The sequence below is a fragment of the Hyla sarda genome, unplaced genomic scaffold (assembly GCF_029499605.1).
Source record: "Hyla sarda isolate aHylSar1 unplaced genomic scaffold, aHylSar1.hap1 scaffold_1638, whole genome shotgun sequence".
In the NCBI taxonomy this organism is placed as follows: Eukaryota; Metazoa; Chordata; class Amphibia; order Anura; family Hylidae; genus Hyla; species Hyla sarda.
This window is the reverse complement of record NW_026608275.1, coordinates 18,217-43,793: the sequence shown is the minus strand read 5'-3', so window position 1 is coordinate 43,793 and position 25,577 is coordinate 18,217. Positions and strand designations below refer to the sequence as shown.

The following is a 25,577-nucleotide window of genomic DNA, read 5'->3' as shown; positions in this document are numbered from 1 at the left end:
TATCTCAACGGAGAATACGTTTATATATATGTGTGTGTGTGCGCGTATATATATATATATATATATATATGTATATATATATATATATATTTCTCCGCCGAAATCACTTTTAAACCCATTTCCACCTTTTTTTCCCTTCTCTTCCTCTTACTTTTTTTTCACGTTTTTTTACGTTTTTCTCCTTTTCGCCTCTTTTCTGGGCGTATTATTCTTCTTTTTCTTCTTTTTTTTCGTCTAATGCATACCCCATCAGTGCAGCAATGCTTATTCAATACCGCCAGCAGATGGAGACACTGGGGGATAATTTTCTAAGGATTTATACTGATTTTTCCTGTCTGAATTTGTCGCACAGAAAGTTGCAGGCCAAATATGTGTGACATTTCTGCGACTTTAGCTTCTAGAGCATTTTTACAACATTATACATAGGTGCTGAATACATAAAAAGCGACTGTTCAGCGACAGACAAGTCGCATCGGCTGAAAGTAGGCCAGAATGTCAGTCCATGTTGGAGCAGGTTTAGATACAGTCTAAAGTATAGATCTCAAAGTCTGTGCACAGAATTTAGCAAGGGCCTCGCACCTTCTGATGCATCAGGTAGGTGCACAATAGCATAGCCTAACCCTCTGTACTTTGGTCTATATTGATGCGGGACATAGACAGCCAGCTGATGACCAATCCATTAGTGCAATGGATGGCTGGAAGCATTTGTCTTTGCCTTTGCAATACCACAGAAGCAATGCATGGTCAATGTACAGCAATGACACACCTGTGTGAACAGCCAGGAGACCCCCCCCCATGTTATGTTACATAGTTACATAGTTAGTACTTTTCGAAAAAAGACATATGTCCATCAAGTTCAACCAGGGAATTAAGGGGTAGGGGTGTGGCGCGATATTGGGGAAGGGATGAGATTTTATATTTCTTCATAAGCATTAATCTTATTTTGTCAATTAGGAACATTCAGCACCCACCCGCTATCAAGGCAGCTGCCTATCATGTCATGCCCTACCTGCACAGGTGTGCTGGCTACTCAAATGATCCAATTAAGGAGGCCATTTAGTCAGCAGCAGCAGAAGTCCTGTGCCTGGACGCTCCAACAGCGGCCAGACACAAGCAGAAGCAGAAGCAGCAGAAGCAGCAGCAGCACCACCTTTTGTTTTTTGGCTGCAGCAGCAGCAGCAGCAAGGCCCACAGGGCTGGCTAGCTGGCTAGCCAGCAAGCAGGTAGCAATGAAAGTAGGAATCTTTCTTTTTAACCCTGTAAGGGGGTGGTGCACTGTACCCGAAGATACTGCCATATCGGGTCAATGCATAGGGCGACGGAAGCAAGCTTCGAAATCGGCCCCCGTTCTCAAAAATCCATTTAATATATGGTCCCCAGATAGGGGACGTATCAGATATTAAACTGATAAGAACAGATACTACACTTGATCTTAGCCAAAAGGCCGAGAAGCGATAACCGTGAAAGGGGCGGGCCCAACAAGGTCCCCTTCATGGGCACTATCACTGCTTGCTGTCAGGGAGGCTGCCAGACAATTTTCCATGCACACTCTGGGCTGGGGGGCAGTCAACCACCAGTACACACAGCAGAACCTAAACCCATACCATTATTGCTAAGCAGCAAGACAGGGGCCCATTGCACTCCCACGGGGCCTTTTTAAATGCAATCCATAACCCGGATTTGCCAGGAACCCTTCTTACTCCTCCTACTTGCATGTGACACTGGGCTTAGGATCTGCATAGGAAACACACACACAAGCACACACCTACCTTTGTTGCCTGCAGATGCCTCCTTGGCTGTCCCCAAACGGTATCAAACCAACACCCACGGGAAGCTGTAAGCATAGAGGACATGCCTGCACCCCATTGGACTTACCTGTGTGGGTTAAATCCGGGTTATTTGACAACCTATGGCGGTGATGGTTCTGCTCAGGCAGAGCAGTGCTGATGCTCCTCATAAAGCTGTCGCTGCTGTGAAGGTTCTAGGTGACATCACAAATCCCTATGGTTACATACACAACAAAGCTGGGTTGTTGTTGTTTACACTCTGCAAGGCCTGTGGAAGTGAGTGACATCATAGCACTGTAGTTCTGAGGGTTCTAGATGGATGCAACAATCTCCTGTTGCTTCTATGAAGGCCATAATAGACGACATCACCAAACAGCTCCATAGTCACATACACAGCAAAGGAGAGATGTTGTTTACACCTAGTGATGTCAGTGGTATTGAGTGACATCACAGCACAGTGCTAAGGCTCCTGGGCCTGGACACAGCAGCGGCTGCAATATCTCAACGGAGAATACGTTTATATATATGTGTGTGTGTGCGCGTATATATATATATATATATATATATATATATATATATATATATATATTTCTCCGCCGAAATCACTTTTAAACCCATTTCCACCTTTTTTTCCCTTCTCTTCCTCTTACTTTTTTTTCACGTTTTTTTACGTTTTTCTCCTTTTCGCCTCTTTTCTGGGCGTATTATTCTTCTTTTTCTTCTTTTTTTTCGTCTAATGCATACCCCATCAGTGCAGCAATGCTTATTCAATACCGCCAGCAGATGGAGACACTGGGGGATAATTTTCTAAGGATTTATACTGATTTTTCCTGTCTGAATTTGTCGCACAGAAAGTTGCAGGCCAAATATGTGTGACATTTCTGCGACTTTAGCTTCTAGAGCATTTTTACAACATTATACATAGGTGCTGAATACATAAAAAGCGACTGTTCAGCGACAGACAAGTCGCATCGGCTGAAAGTAGGCCAGAATGTCAGTCCATGTTGGAGCAGGTTTAGATACAGTCTAAAGTATAGATCTCAAAGTCTGTGCACAGAATTTAGCAAGGGCCTCGCACCTTCTGATGCATCAGGTAGGTGCACAATAGCATAGCCTAACCCTCTGTACTTTGGTCTATATTGATGCGGGACATAGACAGCCAGCTGATGACCAATCCATTAGTGCAATGGATGGCTGGAAGCATTTGTCTTTGCCTTTGCAATACCACAGAAGCAATGCATGGTCAATGTACAGCAATGACACACCTGTGTGAACAGCCAGGAGACCCCCCTCATGTTATGTTACATAGTTACATAGTTAGTACGGTCGAAAAAAGACATATGTCCATCAAGTTCAACCAGGGAATTAAGGGGTAGGGGTGTGGCGCGATATTGGGGAAGGGATGAGATTTTATATTTCTTCATAAGCATTAATCTTATTTTGTCAATTAGGAACATTCAGCACCCACCCGCTATCAAGGCAGCTGCCTATCATGTCATGCCCTACCTGCACAGGTGTGCTGGCTACTCAAATGATCCAATTAAGGAGGCCATTTAGTCAGCAGCAGCAGAAGTCCTGTGCCTGGACGCTCCAACAGCGGCCAGACACAAGCAGAAGCAGAAGCAGCAGAAGCAGCAGCAGCACCACCTTTTGTTTTTTGGCTGCAGCAGCAGCAGCAAGGCCCACAGGGCTGGCTAGCTGGCTAGCCAGCAAGCAGGTAGCAATGAAAGTAGGAATCTTTCTTTTTAACCCTGTAAGGGGGTGGTGCACTGTACCCGAAGATACTGCCATATCGGGTCAATGCATAGGGCGACGGAAGCAAGCTTCGAAATCGGCCCCCGTTCTCAAAAATCCATTTAATATATGGTCCCCAGATAGGGGACGTATCAGATATTAAACTGATAAGAACAGATAAGGTTTCAACAAAATTTTATTGAATAAATAAGAAACCATACAAAATTTAAAATGCAAAATAATAAAAGGTTCACAAAAGTTTTAAAATACAAATAATAAAACCAGTAATAAAAGGAGAAAAAATAAAAATGGCAGGATAAAACATTATACAAATGTCATAAAAACTGATTATACTGTTATTTCGTTCCATAGAGGCAGACACCACATGGATGCTGCCTCGCTGGCCCCCAACTGTTTCTTGTCTCTTAGGTAATAGATGTACATCTCACTCAGGGCCAGCTTTATACAGTTTTTAACATCAATAAAATCATGTTTAAAAAGTAAGATGTTCCTAACTTTCCAGATGGCATTTTTAAAACAATTAATAATCATCCAGCAGATCATCTGCTGTTTAAAATTGGGGCAGTTAAAAAGACCGTAAAAGACACATTCGTGATTAAAATCTTTTAGGCCGCAGGCCCACTTCAAAAGTGGGCCTACCTTCCTCCAAAGCTCCCGTGCAAAAGGGCAGTTCCAAAATATGTGCAGCACCGTTTCGTCCACTCCGCAGCCATCTCTCGGGCACTTGGCTCTCGCCACCAGTCCTCGCCTGTGCTGGAACTCACGAGTAGGGAGGCACTGGTGGACGATTGCCCAGGCAAGATCCCTGTGTACATTCGCCAGAAACTTCCCGTACACGTTCCGCCATACCTTTTTGGATCTTGCCTGTGTGAAATTGGACACTGCCAGGGTAACCTCACTCCGCCTGAGGACCTTTGATACCTTTCTCTGGTCCCCCAGTATGTCAGGCTCCAAATCTTGGAGACCTAGGAGCCTGACTGTCTTTTCCAACACCACATAATGTTTTGGGGGACACAGAAGCACCGGAGCGTTCAGAGGGATGCGCAACCATCTTTTAAAAACCATGCCCGCAGCGTACCTTAAAAAGCAGCTAAAAATGCCATCGGATTTAATAATTTTAAAACAGAAACAGAAATACTTTATGTAAAAGAAAGTAAAAAGGTTAGGAACATCTTTCCCGCCATTATCTTTACTTTTGTACATAAAATCACGCTTTAATTTCTCCATTTTTGAACCCCATAAAAAAGAAAAAACAATTCTAGTTACTTTTTTAATGTATAAAATAGATGGAGGAAATACCATGGCAATGTATAGCATAATAGGGAGTAAAACCATCTTTATTATTAAAATCTTCCCCTCCATGGTAAGGTTTCTAAGATTCCACATTAAAATCTTCTTCTCCATCTTAGCTATAGCTGAATCCCAGTTAGGGCTCCCATCATTGACCTGGTTAAAAACAATACCTAAAACTTTAATTTGATCCTGTTGCATTGTGACTCCTGGGGTGATGGATGAATCCCAGGAGCCAATATAAAAACAGTCACATTTATCTGTGTTTAGCTTAAAACCAGAGACCTCGCAGAAATAGCTGGTGTTCCTCAATGCCCCCCTCATGGATGGAGAGTCCGGGCACAGTATGGTGACATCATCCATGTACCCCAACACCTTTAGATGGGTCCCTCCTCCACCAGGTATCGGTACGCCTCTTACTACCCGGTCTTTTCTGAGGAGGGCCATCAGTGGTTCGATTGCGCAAATAAAAAGGAGTGGGGACAGGGGGCAGCCCTGTTTGACACCTGATAAAAGAGGAACACCGCTGGTTAAAAAGCCATTAACAGAGACTTGACTAAAACAGGATCGGTATAAAAGCATGATTCGGCTTAAAATCGTTTCAGGCACTGCCATCTTTTTAAGAACTAAAAACAGGTATTCATGGGAGACCCTATCAAAGGCTTTTTCAAAGTCTAAGGATAAAATTGCTACAGTTTGATTTCTATCCTTAAAATACCATAAAACATCTCTTAAAATATTTAGGGATTCAGCTATAGACCTTCCAGGTACCCCACAAACCTGATTTGGGTGAATTAATTTATGAATAAAAGGTTTAAAACGGACAGCTAATAACTTGGCTAAAACTTTATAATCGACATTTAAAAGTGTGATGGGGCGCCAATTTTTTAGCATATCCTTTTCACCCTTTTTAAAAAGTAATGATACAATCCCCCTCCTCCAGGAAGGGGGAAGTTCATTAACAATAAAAGTTTCTTTATACAATAAAACCATATCATCCTTTAAAATATCCCAAAAAGCTAAATAAAATTCGATGGGTAAACCATCTTCCCCAGGGGCCTTCCCACTAGAAAAACTTTTAAAAACAAATAAAAGTTCATCTAAGTTAAGATCACGGGATAAAACCTCCTGGTCTAAAACATCTAGCTTAAAATCAAGGGAATTAAGAACATGTTCTAAAAAGGATGGATTAAGATCTTTCTTATTAAAAAGAAGCTGGTAGAAGTTAAAAACTGCATCTAACATGCCTTTTGGAGTGGATTCACCCTCAAGGTTTTGGATGATATCCCTCCTATTCATCACTTTTTTAAAAAAGAAACGGGAACATTTCTCGCCCTCCTCCAGGTGCTGCACATGTGAGTTAAAAATGATTTGTTTCCCTTTCTTTTCTATGGCATGTTTTATTTCAGTTTTAAGGTTTAAAATATCATTTTCTACATCCATACCAGCTTCTTTCAATTTAAAAAGTACATTTAAACGCATGTTAAGAACATAAAACCACTGTTTTTCCATTTTTGCCTTCTTCTTACCTGCTTTGATAAAAAAAAATCTGATTTTAGATTTGGTGCCCTCCCACCAGTGCAGCATAGGCTCGTGGGGTTTTCTTTGTGATTGCCAGCATTGGTAGGTCCGCACAAACTCCTCTTTTATCTCAGGGTCCTCTAGGAGTGTGGTGTTTAATCTCCAGAGGCCCCTTTTTGCTTTTTGCTCCCCCTCTAGCTCCAGGCCCACCAAGAGGAGCTTATGATCAGAGAAGATATTCTGCTCGAGCGTGCATTTCAGCGGTTTAAAAGCTCTAGAGGAAAAAATAAAATCGATTCTGGAGCTCACTCTTCCATTGGACCATGTGGCGCCTGGGTCCTCCGGCAAGAGATCCTTCCAGCAATCTTTCAAATTAAAATCATCAATAAAATTTTTAAGCAGGTAAGAAGTGCGGTCTTTACGATTAATATCCCCACCCTGCCGGTGTTCCCCATCACGTATGCAGTTAAAATCACCTCCCACCAGCAGGGGGGAAGACCCAACACAAAACAGTGGTAAAATTTCAAATAGTTCTGCCCGCTCCTGTTTATCAGGAGGGGCATACACATTTAAAACACGAATTAAAAGTCCATTAAAATATAGATGAATTAAAAGAGCTCTGCCAGGCACAATCTCAGTTACTGTATGAATAGAAAAGGACTGGCCTCGGCAGAGCAGCCCAACACCCACAGAACGACAGTCATTTGCACCGGACCATATGGATGGGCCCAGCTTCCAGTCTTCTTTTAAGTCTTTATAGTCCATTTTACTAGGGATTCCACATTCTTGTAGCAGGCAAAGGTCAAAGTCACATGTCTCTAGATAAGAAAATAAAGCAGCCCTGCGATCAGGGCTCTTTAAGGACCTCACATTGAGTGAGGCAATTTTTACAGGGATAGGCATAGTTTATGGAGAGTCCGTGCTTGGAGAATCAAAGTCAATAATAAGCTGCGTACCGTCATCCCCCGCCTGCGGGGTCATCAGCTCCTTGATGTTCTGAGGGTCGGAGCTTGAGATCGATGATGCCCCGACCCTGAGCTCGCTCTCGTCCGAACTACGGCACGCCGCTTTCCTTTGAATGTCTTCCTCTTCTTCTTCTCTTTGTCTTTTAAATGTCACACTGCTGTCCATATCCTCTGTGTTGCTCTCACTCGATGTAATCTCTGGCCCCCGGCTGATGGATCTGCGTCTTCTTTCATCATTTGACGACTGGAACTGCTGCACAGGGGCCTGTGAGGCCTCTTTTCCGGAACCTTTGCCGCTACCTTGGGAAGTTTTCATCGCTTGTTCCCCAGCAAGCGTTGCTGAGGACTGTTGCTCCAACTTCCCCATCGATCGACGATGGCCAGTTTTACCCACCGGGTCCACTGCTGGCGGGGCAGCAAACCCTGGTTTGGCGCCACTTGTCTTCTTGGCCCTGTCCTGTATAGGCGGAGTAACAGGACCGGGCTCAGACCTGGCCACCTGGCTCCCCTTCCGGCGGGCTTTCACCGGGGCCTCTTCGTCCGGAGCAGGGCGACCCTGGGCCAAGCCAGTACCTGGCTTATGCTGCAATTTTGGGTCCACTTTTGCCCCCACCGAGGCCCGTCGGCTGCCACCCGCCACAGGTGAGCCCCCTTCAGAAGTTTCGGCGGGCTCTTGAGCCAGGTAGGAAGTCGATCGACGTCTTTCAATTTCCCGGGCAGTAAACTCGATCACCCGCCCGGGCTTCGTGGAATCCCCATGGCCTCCCCCTAGCACTACCACCGGTGGGCCCCCCGATGGAGCACCAGAGGTCTTGGGCCTGGACCCATCAGTACCTGCCATCTGGGGTTTGGGCATCTTAAAAAAGGACGTCTTTTGTCCTGTCCCCTCTTTGGGTGGGCCCAGCCTTGACCCACCCATCGTAGTTTTTGCTTTATGGGGACAGGAATTAAAATCGTGATTTTCCTCTCCGCAGAGGTTGCACCTTATCGTATGGCTACATCTTGAGGCTATGTGACCTTCTTGGCCACACCTATTGCAGCGAATCACACGCTCCGCGCCGCAGTTCTCCTGGGTGTGGCCAAACCTCAAGCAATTTCGGCAATACATAGGCATTTGAGGATAGAACAGGAAGCCCCGAACTCTCCCGATGGCAAAATTTGGGGGCGGATGGCAAAGACCCCCAATACCACCGGGATCCTTACGGAGCTTGACCCAGAACTTCCTCTTGCCGTTCCAGAACCGCACGGAGTTCAAGATTTTGTTTGCGAATCGCACCTCTTCGCAGTATCGCCGAAGAAAAGTGGCTATATCCTCCGTGGTCACATGAGGGCTGTGCATAGCCACCACCAACGGTATATGTTCCTCACCATAGAGGAACTGGAACGAAAGACCGTCGAGTCGATCGTCCCTCTGGTCCGCACCAGACAAGGTTGCATAGATGTTATCGCAACACGCCGTGGCCGTGAAGGTGACGGTATACAGGCCACGGCTTTCCTGGTCATTTAGACACAGGATGTCCTCCCTATTGAGGCGGAAGTAGTCAAGAAGAATCACCTCCGCAATGAAGCGGAGGTTCTTCAACTGACGATGGCTCTCCGACACCTCTATGCGGATGGTATTTCGCATCGACATTTCCCCAGAGGGGAAAGCCCAGGAGAACGGCATCTTCCACACCCAGGGACTAAGCCCCTTCCCCAATAGCAGCAGGGGCTCGGAATCCCGCTATAAAAGCGGAACCCTTACCCAAGGCAGAGGTCGGGGGTACCCTAGGTGCTTCCGAAGCTACAGGTGACGCTCAACGTACCGAAAATGCCTTCTGAGACACAAGGTCCCAGAGACAGGGGGATCGCAACCCGTTGTCCGTGGACTAAGCCCGCTCCCCAATAGCAGCAAGGGGGTGAAGTCCCTCCGTAAGGAGAGACAATCCCCCAAGGCCGAGAAGCGGGGTACCACAGACACCTTCCGACCAGACCAAATGCAGATACTACACTTGATCTTAGCCAAAAGGCCGAGAAGCGATAACCGTGAAAGGGGCGGGCCCAACAAGGTCCCCTTCATGGGCACTATCACTGCTTGCTGTCAGGGAGGCTGCCAGACAATTTTCCATGCACACTCTGGGCTGGGGGGCAGTCAACCACCAGTACACACAGCAGAACCTAAACCCATACCATTATTGCTAAGCAGCAAGACAGGGGCCCATTGCACTCCCACGGGGCCTTTTTAAATGCAATCCATAACCCGGATTTGCCAGGAACCCTTCTTACTCCTCCTACTTGCATGTGACACTGGGCTTAGGATCTGCATAGGAAACACACACACAAGCACACACCTACCTTTGTTGCCTGCAGATGCCTCCTTGGCTGTCCCCAAACGGTATCAAACCAACACCCACGGGAAGCTGTAAGCATAGAGGACATGCCTGCACCCCATTGGACTTACCTGTGTGGGTTAAATCCGGGTTATTTGACAACCTATGGCGGTGATGGTTCTGCTCAGGCAGAGCAGTGCTGATGCTCCTCATAAAGCTGTCGCTGCTGTGAAGGTTCTAGGTGACATCACAAATCCCTATGGTTACATACACAACAAAGCTGGGTTGTTGTTGTTTACACTCTGCAAGGCCTGTGGAAGTGAGTGACATCATAGCACTGTAGTTCTGAGGGTTCTAGATGGATGCAACAATCTCCTGTTGCTTCTATGAAGGCCATAATAGACGACATCACCAAACAGCTCCATAGTCACATACACAGCAAAGGAGAGATGTTGTTTACACCTAGTGATGTCAGTGGTATTGAGTGACATCACAGCACAGTGCTAAGGCTCCTGGGCCTGGACACAGCAGCGGCTGCAATATCTCAACGGAGAATACGTTTATATATATGTGTGTGTGTGCGCGTATATATATATATATATATATATATATATATATGTATATATATATATATATATATTTCTCCGCCGAAATCACTTTTAAACCCATTTCCACCTTTTTTTCCCTTCTCTTCCTCTTACTTTTTTTTCACGTTTTTTTACGTTTTTCTCCTTTTCGCCTCTTTTCTGGGCGTATTATTCTTCTTTTTCTTCTTTTTTTTCGTCTAATGCATACCCCATCAGTGCAGCAATGCTTATTCAATACCGCCAGCAGATGGAGACACTGGGGGATAATTTTCTAAGGATTTATACTGATTTTTCCTGTCTGAATTTGTCGCACAGAAAGTTGCAGGCCAAATATGTGTGACATTTCTGCGACTTTAGCTTCTAGAGCATTTTTACAACATTATACATAGGTGCTGAATACATAAAAAGCGACTGTTCAGCGACAGACAAGTCGCATCGGCTGAAAGTAGGCCAGAATGTCAGTCCATGTTGGAGCAGGTTTAGATACAGTCTAAAGTATAGATCTCAAAGTCTGTGCACAGAATTTAGCAAGGGCCTCGCACCTTCTGATGCATCAGGTAGGTGCACAATAGCATAGCCTAACCCTCTGTACTTTGGTCTATATTGATGCGGGACATAGACAGCCAGCTGATGACCAATCCATTAGTGCAATGGATGGCTGGAAGCATTTGTCTTTGCCTTTGCAATACCACAGAAGCAATGCATGGTCAATGTACAGCAATGACACACCTGTGTGAACAGCCAGGAGACCCCCCCCATGTTATGTTACATAGTTACATAGTACGGTCGAAAAAAGACATATGTCCATCAAGTTCAACCAGGGAATTAAGGGGTAGGGGTGTGGCGCGATATTGGGGAAGGGATGAGATTTTATATTTCTTCATAAGCATTAATCTTATTTTGTCAATTAGGAACATTCAGCACCCACCCGCTATCAAGGCAGCTGCCTATCATGTCATGCCCTACCTGCACAGGTGTGCTGGCTACTCAAATGATCCAATTAAGGAGGCCATTTAGTCAGCAGCAGCAGAAGTCCTGTGCCTGGACGCTCCAACAGCGGCCAGACACAAGCAGAAGCAGAAGCAGCAGAAGCAGCAGCAGCACCACCTTTTGTTTTTTGGCTGCAGCAGCAGCAGCAAGGCCCACAGGGCTGGCTAGCTGGCTAGCCAGCAAGCAGGTAGCAATGAAAGTAGGAATCTTTCTTTTTAACCCTGTAAGGGGGTGGTGCACTGTACCCGAAGATACTGCCATATCGGGTCAATGCATAGGGCGACGGAAGCAAGCTTCGAAATCGGCCCCCGTTCTCAAAAATCCATTTAATATATGGTCCCCAGATAGGGGACGTATCAGATATTAAACTGATAAGAACAGATACTACACTTGATCTTAGCCAAAAGGCCGAGAAGCGATAACCGTGAAAGGGGCGGGCCCAACAAGGTCCCCTTCATGGGCACTATCACTGCTTGCTGTCAGGGAGGCTGCCAGACAATTTTCCATGCACACTCTGGGCTGGGGGGCAGTCAACCACCAGTACACACAGCAGAACCTAAACCCATACCATTATTGCTAAGCAGCAAGACAGGGGCCCATTGCACTCCCACGGGGCCTTTTTAAATGCAATCCATAACCCGGATTTGCCAGGAACCCTTCTTACTCCTCCTACTTGCATGTGACACTGGGCTTAGGATCTGCATAGGAAACACACACACAAGCACACACCTACCTTTGTTGCCTGCAGATGCCTCCTTGGCTGTCCCCAAACGGTATCAAACCAACACCCACGGGAAGCTGTAAGCATAGAGGACATGCCTGCACCCCATTGGACTTACCTGTGTGGGTTAAATCCGGGTTATTTGACAACCTATGGCGGTGATGGTTCTGCTCAGGCAGAGCAGTGCTGATGCTCCTCATAAAGCTGTCGCTGCTGTGAAGGTTCTAGGTGACATCACAAATCCCTATGGTTACATACACAACAAAGCTGGGTTGTTGTTGTTTACACTCTGCAAGGCCTGTGGAAGTGAGTGACATCATAGCACTGTAGTTCTGAGGGTTCTAGATGGATGCAACAATCTCCTGTTGCTTCTATGAAGGCCATAGTAGACGACATCACCAAACAGCTCCATAGTCACATACACAGCAAAGGAGAGATGTTGTTTACACCTAGTGATGTCAGTGGTATTGAGTGACATCACAGCACAGTGCTAAGGCTCCTGGGCCTGGACACAGCAGCGGCTGCAATATCTCAACGGAGAATACGTTTATATATATGTGTGTGTGTGCGCGTATATATATATATATATATATATATATGTATATATATATATATATATATATATTTCTCCGCCGAAATCACTTTTAAACCCATTTCCACCTTTTTTTCCCTTCTCTTCCTCTTACTTTTTTTTCACGTTTTTTTACGTTTTTCTCCTTTTCGCCTCTTTTCTGGGCGTATTATTCTTCTTTTTCTTCTTTTTTTTCGTCTAATGCATACCCCATCAGTGCAGCAATGCTTATTCAATACCGCCAGCAGATGGAGACACTGGGGGATAATTTTCTAAGGATTTATACTGATTTTTCCTGTCTGAATTTGTCGCACAGAAAGTTGCAGGCCAAATATGTGTGACATTTCTGCGACTTTAGCTTCTAGAGCATTTTTACAACATTATACATAGGTGCTGAATACATAAAAAGCGACTGTTCAGCGACAGACAAGTCGCATCGGCTGAAAGTAGGCCAGAATGTCAGTCCATGTTGGAGCAGGTTTAGATACAGTCTAAAGTATAGATCTCAAAGTCTGTGCACAGAATTTAGCAAGGGCCTCGCACCTTCTGATGCATCAGGTAGGTGCACAATAGCATAGCCTAACCCTCTGTACTTTGGTCTATATTGATGCGGGACATAGACAGCCAGCTGATGACCAATCCATTAGTGCAATGGATGGCTGGAAGCATTTGTCTTTGCCTTTGCAATACCACAGAAGCAATGCATGGTCAATGTACAGCAATGACACACCTGTGTGAACAGCCAGGAGACCCCCCCCCATGTTATGTTACATAGTTACATAGTTAGTACGGTCGAAAAAAGACATATGTCCATCAAGTTCAACCAGGGAATTAAGGGGTAGGGGTGTGGCGCGATATTGGGGAAGGGATGAGATTTTATATTTCTTCATAAGCATTAATCTTATTTTGTCAATTAGGAACATTCAGCACCCACCCGCTATCAAGGCAGCTGCCTATCATGTCATGCCCTACCTGCACAGGTGTGCTGGCTACTCAAATGATCCAATTAAGGAGGCCATTTAGTCAGCAGCAGCAGAAGTCCTGTGCCTGGACGCTCCAACAGCGGCCAGACACAAGCAGAAGCAGAAGCAGCAGAAGCAGCAGCAGCACCACCTTTTGTTTTTTGGCTGCAGCAGCAGCAGCAAGGCCCACAGGGCTGGCTAGCTGGCTAGCCAGCAAGCAGGTAGCAATGAAAGTAGGAATCTTTCTTTTTAACCCTGTAAGGGGGTGGTGCACTGTACCCGAAGATACTGCCATATCGGGTCAATGCATAGGGCGACGGAAGCAAGCTTCGAAATCGGCCCCCGTTCTCAAAAATCCATTTAATATATGGTCCCCAGATAGGGGACGTATCAGATATTAAACTGATAAGAACAGATACTACACTTGATCTTAGCCAAAAGGCCGAGAAGCGATAACCGTGAAAGGGGCGGGCCCAACAAGGTCCCCTTCATGGGCACTATCACTGCTTGCTGTCAGGGAGGCTGCCAGACAATTTTCCATGCACACTCTGGGCTGGGGGGCAGTCAACCACCAGTACACACAGCAGAACCTAAACCCATACCATTATTGCTAAGCAGCAAGACAGGGGCCCATTGCACTCCCACGGGGCCTTTTTAAATGCAATCCATAACCCGGATTTGCCAGGAACCCTTCTTACTCCTCCTACTTGCATGTGACACTGGGCTTAGGATCTGCATAGGAAACACACACACAAGCACACACCTACCTTTGTTGCCTGCAGATGCCTCCTTGGCTGTCCCCAAACGGTATCAAACCAACACCCACGGGAAGCTGTAAGCATAGAGGACATGCCTGCACCCCATTGGACTTACCTGTGTGGGTTAAATCCGGGTTATTTGACAACCTATGGCGGTGATGGTTCTGCTCAGGCAGAGCAGTGCTGATGCTCCTCATAAAGCTGTCGCTGCTGTGAAGGTTCTAGGTGACATCACAAATCCCTATGGTTACATACACAACAAAGCTGGGTTGTTGTTGTTTACACTCTGCAAGGCCTGTGGAAGTGAGTGACATCATAGCACTGTAGTTCTGAGGGTTCTAGATGGATGCAACAATCTCCTGTTGCTTCTATGAAGGCCATAATAGACGACATCACCAAACAGCTCCATAGTCACATACACAGCAAAGGAGAGATGTTGTTTACACCTAGTGATGTCAGTGGTATTGAGTGACATCACAGCACAGTGCTAAGGCTCCTGGGCCTGGACACAGCAGCGGCTGCAATATCTCAACGGAGAATACGTTTATATATATGTGTGTGTGTGCGCGTATATATATATATATATATATATATATGTATATATATATATATATATATATATTTCTCCGCCGAAATCACTTTTAAACCCATTTCCACCTTTTTTTCCCTTCTCTTCCTCTTACTTTTTTTTCACGTTTTTTTACGTTTTTCTCCTTTTCGCCTCTTTTCTGGGCGTATTATTCTTCTTTTTCTTCTTTTTTTTCGTCTAATGCATACCCCATCAGTGCAGCAATGCTTATTCAATACCGCCAGCAGATGGAGACACTGGGGGATAATTTTCTAAGGATTTATACTGATTTTTCCTGTCTGAATTTGTCGCACAGAAAGTTGCAGGCCAAATATGTGTGACATTTCTGCGACTTTAGCTTCTAGAGCATTTTTACAACATTATACATAGGTGCTGAATACATAAAAAGCGACTGTTCAGCGACAGACAAGTCGCATCGGCTGAAAGTAGGCCAGAATGTCAGTCCATGTTGGAGCAGGTTTAGATACAGTCTAAAGTATAGATCTCAAAGTCTGTGCACAGAATTTAGCAAGGGCCTCGCACCTTCTGATGCATCAGGTAGGTGCACAATAGCATAGCCTAACCCTCTGTACTTTGGTCTATATTGATGCGGGACATAGACAGCCAGCTGATGACCAATCCATTAGTGCAATGGATGGCTGGAAGCATTTGTCTTTGCCTTTGCAATACCACAGAAGCAATGCATGGTCAATGTACAGCAATGACACACCTGTGTGAACAGCCAGGAGACCCCCCCCATGTTATGTTACATAGTTACATAGTTAGTACGGTCGAAAAAAGACATATGTCCATCAAGTTCAACCAGGGAATTAAGGGGTAGGGGTGTGGCGCGATATTGGGGAAGGGATGAGATTTTATATTTCTTCATAAGCATTAATCTTATTTTGTCAATTAGGAACATTCAGCACCCACCCGCTATCAAGGCAGCTGCCTATCATGTCATGCCCTACCTGCACAGGTGTGCTGGCTACTCAAATGATCCAATTAAGGAGGCCATTTAGTCAGCAGCAGCAGAAGTCCTGTGCCTGGACGCTCCAACAGCGGCCAGACACAAGCAGAAGCAGAAGCAGCAGAAGCAGCAGCAGCACCACCTTTTGTTTTTTGGCTGCAGCAGCAGCAGCAAGGCCCACAGGGCTGGCTAGCTGGCTAGCCAGCAAGCAGGTAGCAATGAAAGTAGGAATCTTTCTTTTTAACCCTGTAAGGGGGTGGTGCACTGTACCCGAAGATACTGCCATATCGGGTCAATGCATAGGGCGACGGAAGCAAGCTTCGAAATCGGCCCCCGTTCTCAAAAATCCATTTAATATATGGTCCCCAGATAGGGGACGTATCAGATATTAAACTGATAAGAACAGATACTACACTTGATCTTAGCCAAAAGGCCGAGAAGCGATAACCGTGAAAGGGGCGGGCCCAACAAGGTCCCCTTCATGGGCACTATCACTGCTTGCTGTCAGGGAGGCTGCCAGACAATTTTCCATGCACACTCTGGGCTGGGGGGCAGTCAACCACCAGTACACACAGCAGAACCTAAACCCATACCATTATTGCTAAGCAGCAAGACAGGGGCCCATTGCACTCCCACGGGGCCTTTTTAAATGCAATCCATAACCCGGATTTGCCAGGAACCCTTCTTACTCCTCCTACTTGCATGTGACACTGGGCTTAGGATCTGCATAGGAAACACACACACAAGCACACACCTACCTTTGTTGCCTGCAGATGCCTCCTTGGCTGTCCCCAAACGGTATCAAACCAACACCCACGGGAAGCTGTAAGCATAGAGGACATGCCTGCACCCCATTGGACTTACCTGTGTGGGTTAAATCCGGGTTATTTGACAACCTATGGCGGTGATGGTTCTGCTCAGGCAGAGCAGTGCTGATGCTCCTCATAAAGCTGTCGCTGCTGTGAAGGTTCTAGGTGACATCACAAATCCCTATGGTTACATACACAACAAAGCTGGGTTGTTGTTGTTTACACTCTGCAAGGCCTGTGGAAGTGAGTGACATCATAGCACTGTAGTTCTGAGGGTTCTAGATGGATGCAACAATCTCCTGTTGCTTCTATGAAGGCCATAATAGACGACATCACCAAACAGCTCCATAGTCACATACACAGCAAAGGAGAGATGTTGTTTACACCTAGTGATGTCAGTGGTATTGAGTGACATCACAGCACAGTGCTAAGGCTCCTGGGCCTGGACACAGCAGCGGCTGCAATATCTCAACGGAGAATACGTTTATATATATGTGTGTGTGTGCGCGTATATATATATATATATATATATATATATATATATATATATATATATATATATATCTCCGCCGAAATCACTTTTAAACCCATTTCCACCTTTTTTTCCCTTCTCTTCCTCTTACTTTTTTTTCACGTTTTTTTACGTTTTTCTCCTTTTCGCCTCTTTTCTGGGCGTATTATTCTTCTTTTTCTTCTTTTTTTTCGTCTAATGCATACCCCATCAGTGCAGCAATGCTTATTCAATACCGCCAGCAGATGGAGACACTGGGGGATAATTTTCTAAGGATTTATACTGATTTTTCCTGTCTGAATTTGTCGCACAGAAAGTTGCAGGCCAAATATGTGTGACATTTCTGCGACTTTAGCTTCTAGAGCATTTTTACAACATTATACATAGGTGCTGAATACATAAAAAGCGACTGTTCAGCGACAGACAAGTCGCATCGGCTGAAAGTAGGCCAGAATGTCAGTCCATGTTGGAGCAGGTTTAGATACAGTCTAAAGTATAGATCTCAAAGTCTGTGCACAGAATTTAGCAAGGGCCTCGCACCTTCTGATGCATCAGGTAGGTGCACAATAGCATAGCCTAACCCTCTGTACTTTGGTCTATATTGATGCGGGACATAGACAGCCAGCTGATGACCAATCCATTAGTGCAATGGATGGTTGGAAGCATTTGTCTTTGCCTTTGCAATACCACAGAAGCAATGCATGGTCAATGTACAGCAATGACACACCTATGTGAACAGCCAGGAGACCCCCCCCATGTTATGTTACATAGTTACATAGTTAGTACGGTCGAAAAAAGACATATGTCCATCAAGTTCAACCAGGGAATTAAGGGGTAGGGGTGTGGCGCGATATTGGGGAAGGGATGAGATTTTATATTTCTTCATAAGCATTAATCTTATTTTGTCAATTAGGAACATTCAGCACCCACCCGCTATCAAGGCAGCTGCCTATCATGTCATGCCCTACCTGCACAGGTGTGCTGGCTACTCAAATGATCCAATTAAGGAGGCCATTTAGTCAGCAGCAGCAGAAGTCCTGTGCCTGGACGCTCCAACAGCAGTCAGACACAAGCAGAAGCAGAAGCAGCAGAAGCAGCAGCAGCACCACCTTTTGTTTTTTGGCTGCAGCAGCAGCAGCAAGGCCCACAGGGCTGGCTAGCTGGCTAGCCAGCAAGCAGGTAGCAATGAAAGTAGGAATCTTTCTTTTTAACCCTGTAAGGGGGTGGTGCACTGTACCCGAAGATACTGCCATATCGGGTCAATGCATAGGGCGACGGAAGCAAGCTTCGAAATCGGCCCCCGTTCTCAAAAATCCATTTAATATATGGTCCCCAGATAGGGGACGTATCAGATATTAAACTGATAAGAACAGATACTACACTTGATCTTAGCCAAAAGGCCGAGAAGCGATAACCGTGAAAGGGGCGGGCCCAACAAGGTCCCCTTCATGGGCACTATCACTGCTTGCTGTCAGGGAGGCTGCCAGACAATTTTCCATGCACACTCTGGGCTGGGGGGCAGTCAACCACCAGTACACACAGCAGAACCTAAACCCATACCATTATTGCTAAGCAGCAAGACAGGGGCCCATTGCACTCCCACGGGGCCTTTTTAAATGCAATCCATAACCCGGATTTGCCAGGAACCCTTCTTACTCCTCCTACTTGCATGTGACACTGGGCTTAGGATCTGCATAGGAAACACACACACAAGCACACACCTACCTTTGTTGCCTGCAGATGCCTCCTTGGCTGTCCCCAAACGGTATCAAACCAACACCCACGGGAAGCTGTAAGCATAGAGGACATGCCTGCACCCCATTGGACTTACCTGTGTGGGTTAAATCCGGGTTATTTGACAACCTATGGCGGTGATGGTTCTGCTCAGGCAGAGCAGTGCTGATGCTCCTCATAAAGCTGTCGCTGCTGTGAAGGTTCTAGGTGACATCACAAATCCCTATGGTTACATACACAACAAAGCTGGGTTGTTGTTGTTTACACTCTGCAAGGCCTGTGGAAGTGAGTGACATCATAGCACTGTAGTTCTGAGGGTTCTAGATGGATGCAACAATCTCCTGTTGCTTCTATGAAGGCCATAATAGACGACATCACCAAACAGCTCCATAGTCACATACACAGCAAAGGAGAGATGTTGTTTACACCTAGTGATGTCAGTGGTATTGAGTGACATCACAGCACAGTGCTAAGGCTCCTGGGCCTGGACACAGCAGCGGCTGCAATATCTCAACGGAGAATACGTTTATATATATGTGTGTGTGTGCGCGTATATATATATATATATATATATATATATATATATATATATATATATATATTCTCCGCCGAAATCACTTTTAAACCCATTTCCACCTTTTTTTCCCTTCTCTTCCTCTTACTTTTTTTTCACGTTTTTTACGTTTTTCTCCTTTTCGCCTCTTTTCTGGGCGTATTATTCTTCTTTTTCTTCTTTTTTTTTTCGTCTAATGCATACCCCATCAGTGCAGCAATGCTTATTCAATACCGCCAGCAGATGGAGACACTGGGGGATAATTTTCTAAGGATTTATACTGATTTTTCCTGTCTGAATTTGTCGCACAGAAAGTTGCAGGCCAAATATGTGTGACATTTCTGCGACTTTAGCTTCTAGAGCATTTTTACAACATTATACATAGGTGCTGAATACATAAAAAGCGACTGTTCAGCGACAGACAAGTCGCATCGGCTGAAAGTAGGCCAGAATGTCAGTCCATGTTGGAGCAGGTTTAGATACAGTCTAAAGTATAGATCTTAAAGTCTGTGCACAGAATTTAGCAAGGGCCTCGCACCTTCTGATGCATCAGGTAGGTGCACAATAGCATAGCCTAACCCTCTGTACTTTGGTCTATATTGATGCGGGACATAGACAGCCAGCTGATGACCAATCCATTAGTGCAATGGATGGCTGGAAGCATTTGTCTTTGCCTTTGCAATACCACAGAAGCAATGCATGGTCAATGTACAGCAATGACACACCTGTGTGAACAGCCAGGAGACCCCCCCCATGTTATGTTACATAGTTACATAGTTAGTACGGTCGAAAAAAGACATATGTCCATCAAGTTCAACCAGGGAATTAAGGGGTAGGGGTGTGGCGCGATATTGGGGAAGGGATGAGATTTTATATTTCTTCATAAGCATTAATCTTATTTTGTCAATTAGGAACATTCAGCACCCACCCGCTATCAAGGCAGCTGCCTATCATGTCATGCCCTACCTGCACAGGTGTGCTGGCTACTCAAATGATCCAATTAAGGAGGCCATTTAGTCAGCAGCAGCAGAAGTCCTGTGCCTGGACGCTCCAACAGCGGCCAGACACAAGCAGAAGCAGAAGCAGCAGAAGCAGCAGCAGCACCACCTTTTGTTTTTTGGCTGCAGCAGCAGCAGCAAGGCCCACAGGGCTGGCTAGCTGGCTAGCCAGCAAGCAGGTAGCAATGAAAGTAGGAATCTTTCTTTTTAACCCTGTAAGGGGGTGGTGCACTGTACCCGAAGATACTGCCATATCGGGTCAATGCATAGGGCGACGGAAGCAAGCTTCGAAATCGGCCCCCGTTCTCAAAAATCCATTTAATATATGGTCCCCAGATAGGGGACGTATCAGATATTAAACTGATAAGAACAGATACTACACTTGATCTTAGCCAAAAGGCCGAGAAGCGATAACCGTGAAAGGGGCGGGCCCAACAAGGTCCCCTTCATGGGCACTATCACTGCTTGCTGTCAGGGAGGCTGCCAGACAATTTTCCATGCACACTCTGGGCTGGGGGGCAGTCAACCACCAGTACACACAGCAGAACCTAAACCCATACCATTATTGCTAAGCAGCAAGACAGGGGCCCATTGCACTCCCACGGGGCCTTTTTAAATGCAATCCATAACCCGGATTTGCCAGGAACCCTTCTTACTCCTCCTACTTGCATGTGACACTGGGCTTAGGATCTGCATAGGAAACACACACACAAGCACACACCTACCTTTGTTGCCTGCAGATGCCTCCTTGGCTGTCCCCAAACGGTATCAAACCAACACCCACGGGAAGCTGTAAGCATAGAGGACATGCCTGCACCCCATTGGACTTACCTGTGTGGGTTAAATCCGGGTTATTTGACAACCTATGGCGGTGATGGTTCTGCTCAGGCAGAGCAGTGCTGATGCTCCTCATAAAGCTGTCGCTGCTGTGAAGGTTCTAGGTGACATCACAAATCCCTATGGTTACATACACAACAAAGCTGGGTTGTTGTTGTTTACACTCTGCAAGGCCTGTGGAAGTGAGTGACATCATAGCACTGTAGTTCTGAGGGTTCTAGATGGATGCAACAATCTCCTGTTGCTTCTATGAAGGCCATAATAGACGACATCACCAAACAGCTCCATAGTCACATACACAGCAAAGGAGAGATGTTGTTTACACCTAGTGATGTCAGTGGTATTGAGTGACATCACAGCACAGTGCTAAGGCTCCTGGGCCTGGACACAGCAGCGGCTGCAATATCTCAACGGAGAATACGTTTATATATATGTGTGTGTGTGCGCGTATATATATATATATATATATATATATATATATATATATATATATTTCTCCGCCGAAATCACTTTTAAACCCATTTCCACCTTTTTTTCCCTTCTCTTCCTCTTACTTTTTTTTCACGTTTTTTTACGTTTTTCTCCTTTTCGCCTCTTTTCTGGGCGTATTATTCTTCTTTTTCTTCTTTTTTTTCGTCTAATGCATACCCCATCAGTGCAGCAATGCTTATTCAATACCGCCAGCAGATGGAGACACTGGGGGATAATTTTCTAAGGATTTATACTGATTTTTCCTGTCTGAATTTGTCGCACAGAAAGTTGCAGGCCAAATATGTGTGACATTTCTGCGACTTTAGCTTCTAGAGCATTTTTACAACATTATACATAGGTGCTGAATACATAAAAAGCGACTGTTCAGCGACAGACAAGTCGCATCGGCTGAAAGTAGGCCAGAATGTCAGTCCATGTTGGAGCAGGTTTAGATACAGTCTAAAGTATAGATCTCAAAGTCTGTGCACAGAATTTAGCAAGGGCCTCGCACCTTCTGATGCATCAGGTAGGTGCACAATAGCATAGCCTAACCCTCTGTACTTTGGTCTATATTGATGCGGGACATAGACAGCCAGCTGATGACCAATCCATTAGTGCAATGGATGGCTGGAAGCATTTGTCTTTGCCTTTGCAATACCACAGAAGCAATGCATGGTCAATGTACAGCAATGACACACCTGTGTGAACAGCCAGGAGACCCCCCCCATGTTATGTTACATAGTTACATAGTTAGTACGGTCGAAAAAAGACATATGTCCATCAAGTTCAACCAGGGAATTAAGGGGTAGGGGTGTGGCGCGATATTGGGGAAGGGATGAGATTTTATATTTCTTCATAAGCATTAATCTTATTTTGTCAATTAGGAACATTCAGCACCCACCCGCTATCAAGGCAGCTGCCTATCATGTCATGCCCTACCTGCACAGGTGTGCTGGCTACTCAAATGATCCAATTAAGGAGGCCATTTAGTCAGCAGCAGCAGAAGTCCTGTGCCTGGACGCTCCAACAGGGGCCAGACACAAGCAGAAGCAGAAGCAGCAGAAGCAGCAGCAGCACCACCTTTTGTTTTTTGGCTGCAGCAGCAGCAGCAAGGCCCACAGGGCTGGCTAGCTGGCTAGCCAGCAAGCAGGTAGCAATGAAAGTAGGAATCTTTCTTTTTAACCCTGTAAGGGGGTGGTGCACTGTACCCGAAGATACTGCCATATCGGGTCAATGCATAGGGCGACGGAAGCAAGCTTCGAAATCGGCCCCCGTTCTCAAAAATCCATTTAATATATGGTCCCCAGATAGGGGACGTATCAGATATTAAACTGATAAGAACAGATACTACACTTGATCTTAGCCAAAAGGCCGAGAAGCGATAACCGTGAAAGGGGCGGGCCCAACAAGGTCCCCTTCATGGGCACTATCACTGCTTGCTGTCAGGGAGGCTGCCAGACAATTTTCCATGCACACTCTGGGCTGGGGGGCAGTCAACCACCAGTACACACAGCAGAACCTAAACCCATACCATTATTGCTAAGCAGCAAGACAGGGGCCCATTGCACTCCCACGGGGCCTTTTTAAATGCAATCCATAACCCGGATTTGCCAGGAACCCTTCTTACTCCTCCTACTTGCATGTGACACTGGGCTTAGGATCTGCATAGGAAACACACACACAAGCACACACCTACCTTTGTTGCCTGCAGATGCCTCCTTGGCTGTCCCCAAACGGTATCAAACCAACACCCACGGGAAGCTGTAAGCATAGAGGACATGCCTGCACCCCATTGGACTTACCTGTGTGGGTTAAATCCGGGTTATTTGACAACCTATGGCGGTGATGGTTCTGCTCAGGCAGAGCAGTGCTGATGCTCCTCATAAAGCTGTCGCTGCTGTGAAGGTTCTAGGTGACATCACAAATCCCTATGGTTACATACACAACAAAGCTGGGTTGTTGTTGTTTACACTCTGCAAGGCCTGTGGAAGTGAGTGACATCATAGCACTGTAGTTCTGAGGGTTCTAGATGGATGCAACAATCTCCTGTTGCTTCTATGAAGGCCATAATAGACGACATCACCAAACAGCTCCATAGTCACATACACAGCAAAGGAGAGATGTTGTTTACACCTAGTGATGTCAGTGGTATTGAGTGACATCACAGCACAGTGCTAAGGCTCCTGGGCCTGGACACAGCAGCGGCTGCAATATCTCAACGGAGAATACGTTTATATATATGTGTGTGTGTGCGCGTATATATATATATATATATATATATATATTTCTCCGCCGAAATCACTTTTAAACCCATTTCCACCTTTTTTTCCCTTCTCTTCCTCTTACTTTTTTTTCACGTTTTTTTACGTTTTTCTCCTTTTCGCCTCTTTTCTGGGCGTATTATTCTTCTTTTTCTTCTTTTTTTTCGTCTAATGCATACCCCATCAGTGCAGCAATGCTTATTCAATACCGCCAGCAGATGGAGACACTGGGGGATAATTTTCTAAGGATTTATACTGATTTTTCCTGTCTGAATTTGTCGCACAGAAAGTTGCAGGCCAAATATGTGTGACATTTCTGCGACTTTAGCTTCTAGAGCATTTTTACAACATTATACATAGGTGCTGAATACATAAAAAGCGACTGTTCAGCGACAGACAAGTCGCATCGGCTGAAAGTAGGCCAGAATGTCAGTCCATGTTGGAGCAGGTTTAGATACAGTCTAAAGTATAGATCTCAAAGTCTGTGCACAGAATTTAGCAAGGGCCTCGCACCTTCTGATGCATCAGGTAGGTGCACAATAGCATAGCCTAACCCTCTGTACTTTGGTCTATATTGATGCGGGACATAGACAGCCAGCTGATGACCAATCCATTAGTGCAATGGATGGCTGGAAGCATTTGTCTTTGCCTTTGCAATACCACAGAAGCAATGCATGGTCAATGTACAGCAATGACACACCTGTGTGAACAGCCAGGAGACCCCCCCCATGTTATGTTACATAGTTACATAGTTAGTACGGTCGAAAAAAGACATATGTCCATCAAGTTCAACCAGGGAATTAAGGGGTAGGGGTGTGGCGCGATATTGGGGAAGGGATGAGATTTTATATTTCTTCATAAGCATTAATCTTATTTTGTCAATTAGGAACATTCAGCACCCACCCGCTATCAAGGCAGCTGCCTATCATGTCATGCCCTACCTGCACAGGTGTGCTGGCTACTCAAATGATCCAATTAAGGAGGCCATTTAGTCAGCAGCAGCAGAAGTCCTGTGCCTGGACGCTCCAACAGCGGCCAGACACAAGCAGAAGCAGAAGCAGCAGAAGCAGCAGCAGCACCACCTTTTGTTTTTTGGCTGCAGCAGCAGCAGCAAGGCCCACAGGGCTGGCTAGCTGGCTAGCCAGCAAGCAGGTAGCAATGAAAGTAGGAATCTTTCTTTTTAACCCTGTAAGGGGGTGGTGCACTGTACCCGAAGATACTGCCATATCGGGTCAATGCATAGGGCGACGGAAGCAAGCTTCGAAATCGGCCCCCGTTCTCAAAAATCCATTTAATATATGGTCCCCAGATAGGGGACGTATCAGATATTAAACTGATAAGAACAGATACTACACTTGATCTTAGCCAAAAGGCCGAGAAGCGATAACCGTGAAAGGGGCGGGCCCAACAAGGTCCCCTTCATGGGCACTATCACTGCTTGCTGTCAGGGAGGCTGCCAGACAATTTTCCATGCACACTCTGGGCTGGGGGGCAGTCAACCACCAGTACACACAGCAGAACCTAAACCCATACCATTATTGCTAAGCAGCAAGACAGGGGCCCATTGCACTCCCACGGGGCCTTTTTAAATGCAATCCATAACCCGGATTTGCCAGGAACCCTTCTTACTCCTCCTACTTGCATGTGAC

General features: G+C 45.8%; 9 non-coding genes and 1 pseudogene across 9 annotated transcripts; all 10 read right to left on the bottom strand.

Moving 5' to 3' along the window:
• Positions 1-1,265: 1,265 nt before the first annotated feature.
• Positions 1,266-1,456, bottom strand: LOC130311466 (U2 spliceosomal RNA). Its single transcript, XR_008859810.1, has one exon. It is a non-coding gene; the product is annotated as a U2 spliceosomal RNA (small nuclear RNA).
• Positions 1,457-3,546: 2,090 nt separating this feature from the next.
• Positions 3,547-3,732, bottom strand: LOC130311485 (U2 spliceosomal RNA). Its single transcript, XR_008859829.1, has one exon. It is a non-coding gene; the product is annotated as a U2 spliceosomal RNA (small nuclear RNA).
• Positions 3,733-9,121: 5,389 nt separating this feature from the next.
• Positions 9,122-9,339, bottom strand: LOC130311487 (U2 spliceosomal RNA; annotated as a pseudogene).
• A 2,094-nt stretch (positions 9,340-11,433) lies between these two features.
• On the bottom strand, positions 11,434-11,624 carry LOC130311465 (U2 spliceosomal RNA). Its single transcript, XR_008859809.1, has one exon. It is a non-coding gene; the product is annotated as a U2 spliceosomal RNA (small nuclear RNA).
• Positions 11,625-13,721: 2,097 nt separating this feature from the next.
• LOC130311464 (U2 spliceosomal RNA) lies at positions 13,722-13,912 on the bottom strand. Its single transcript, XR_008859808.1, has one exon. It is a non-coding gene; the product is annotated as a U2 spliceosomal RNA (small nuclear RNA).
• A 2,096-nt stretch (positions 13,913-16,008) lies between these two features.
• Positions 16,009-16,199, bottom strand: LOC130311462 (U2 spliceosomal RNA). The gene has a single exon (XR_008859807.1). It is a non-coding gene; the product is annotated as a U2 spliceosomal RNA (small nuclear RNA).
• A 2,096-nt stretch (positions 16,200-18,295) lies between these two features.
• Positions 18,296-18,486, bottom strand: LOC130311461 (U2 spliceosomal RNA). Its single transcript, XR_008859806.1, has one exon. It is a non-coding gene; the product is annotated as a U2 spliceosomal RNA (small nuclear RNA).
• A 2,094-nt stretch (positions 18,487-20,580) lies between these two features.
• Positions 20,581-20,771, bottom strand: LOC130311460 (U2 spliceosomal RNA). The gene has a single exon (XR_008859805.1). It is a non-coding gene; the product is annotated as a U2 spliceosomal RNA (small nuclear RNA).
• A 2,088-nt stretch (positions 20,772-22,859) lies between these two features.
• On the bottom strand, positions 22,860-23,050 carry LOC130311459 (U2 spliceosomal RNA). Its single transcript, XR_008859804.1, has one exon. It is a non-coding gene; the product is annotated as a U2 spliceosomal RNA (small nuclear RNA).
• A 2,072-nt stretch (positions 23,051-25,122) lies between these two features.
• Positions 25,123-25,313, bottom strand: LOC130311458 (U2 spliceosomal RNA). Its single transcript, XR_008859803.1, has one exon. It is a non-coding gene; the product is annotated as a U2 spliceosomal RNA (small nuclear RNA).
• Positions 25,314-25,577: the final 264 nt, after the last annotated feature.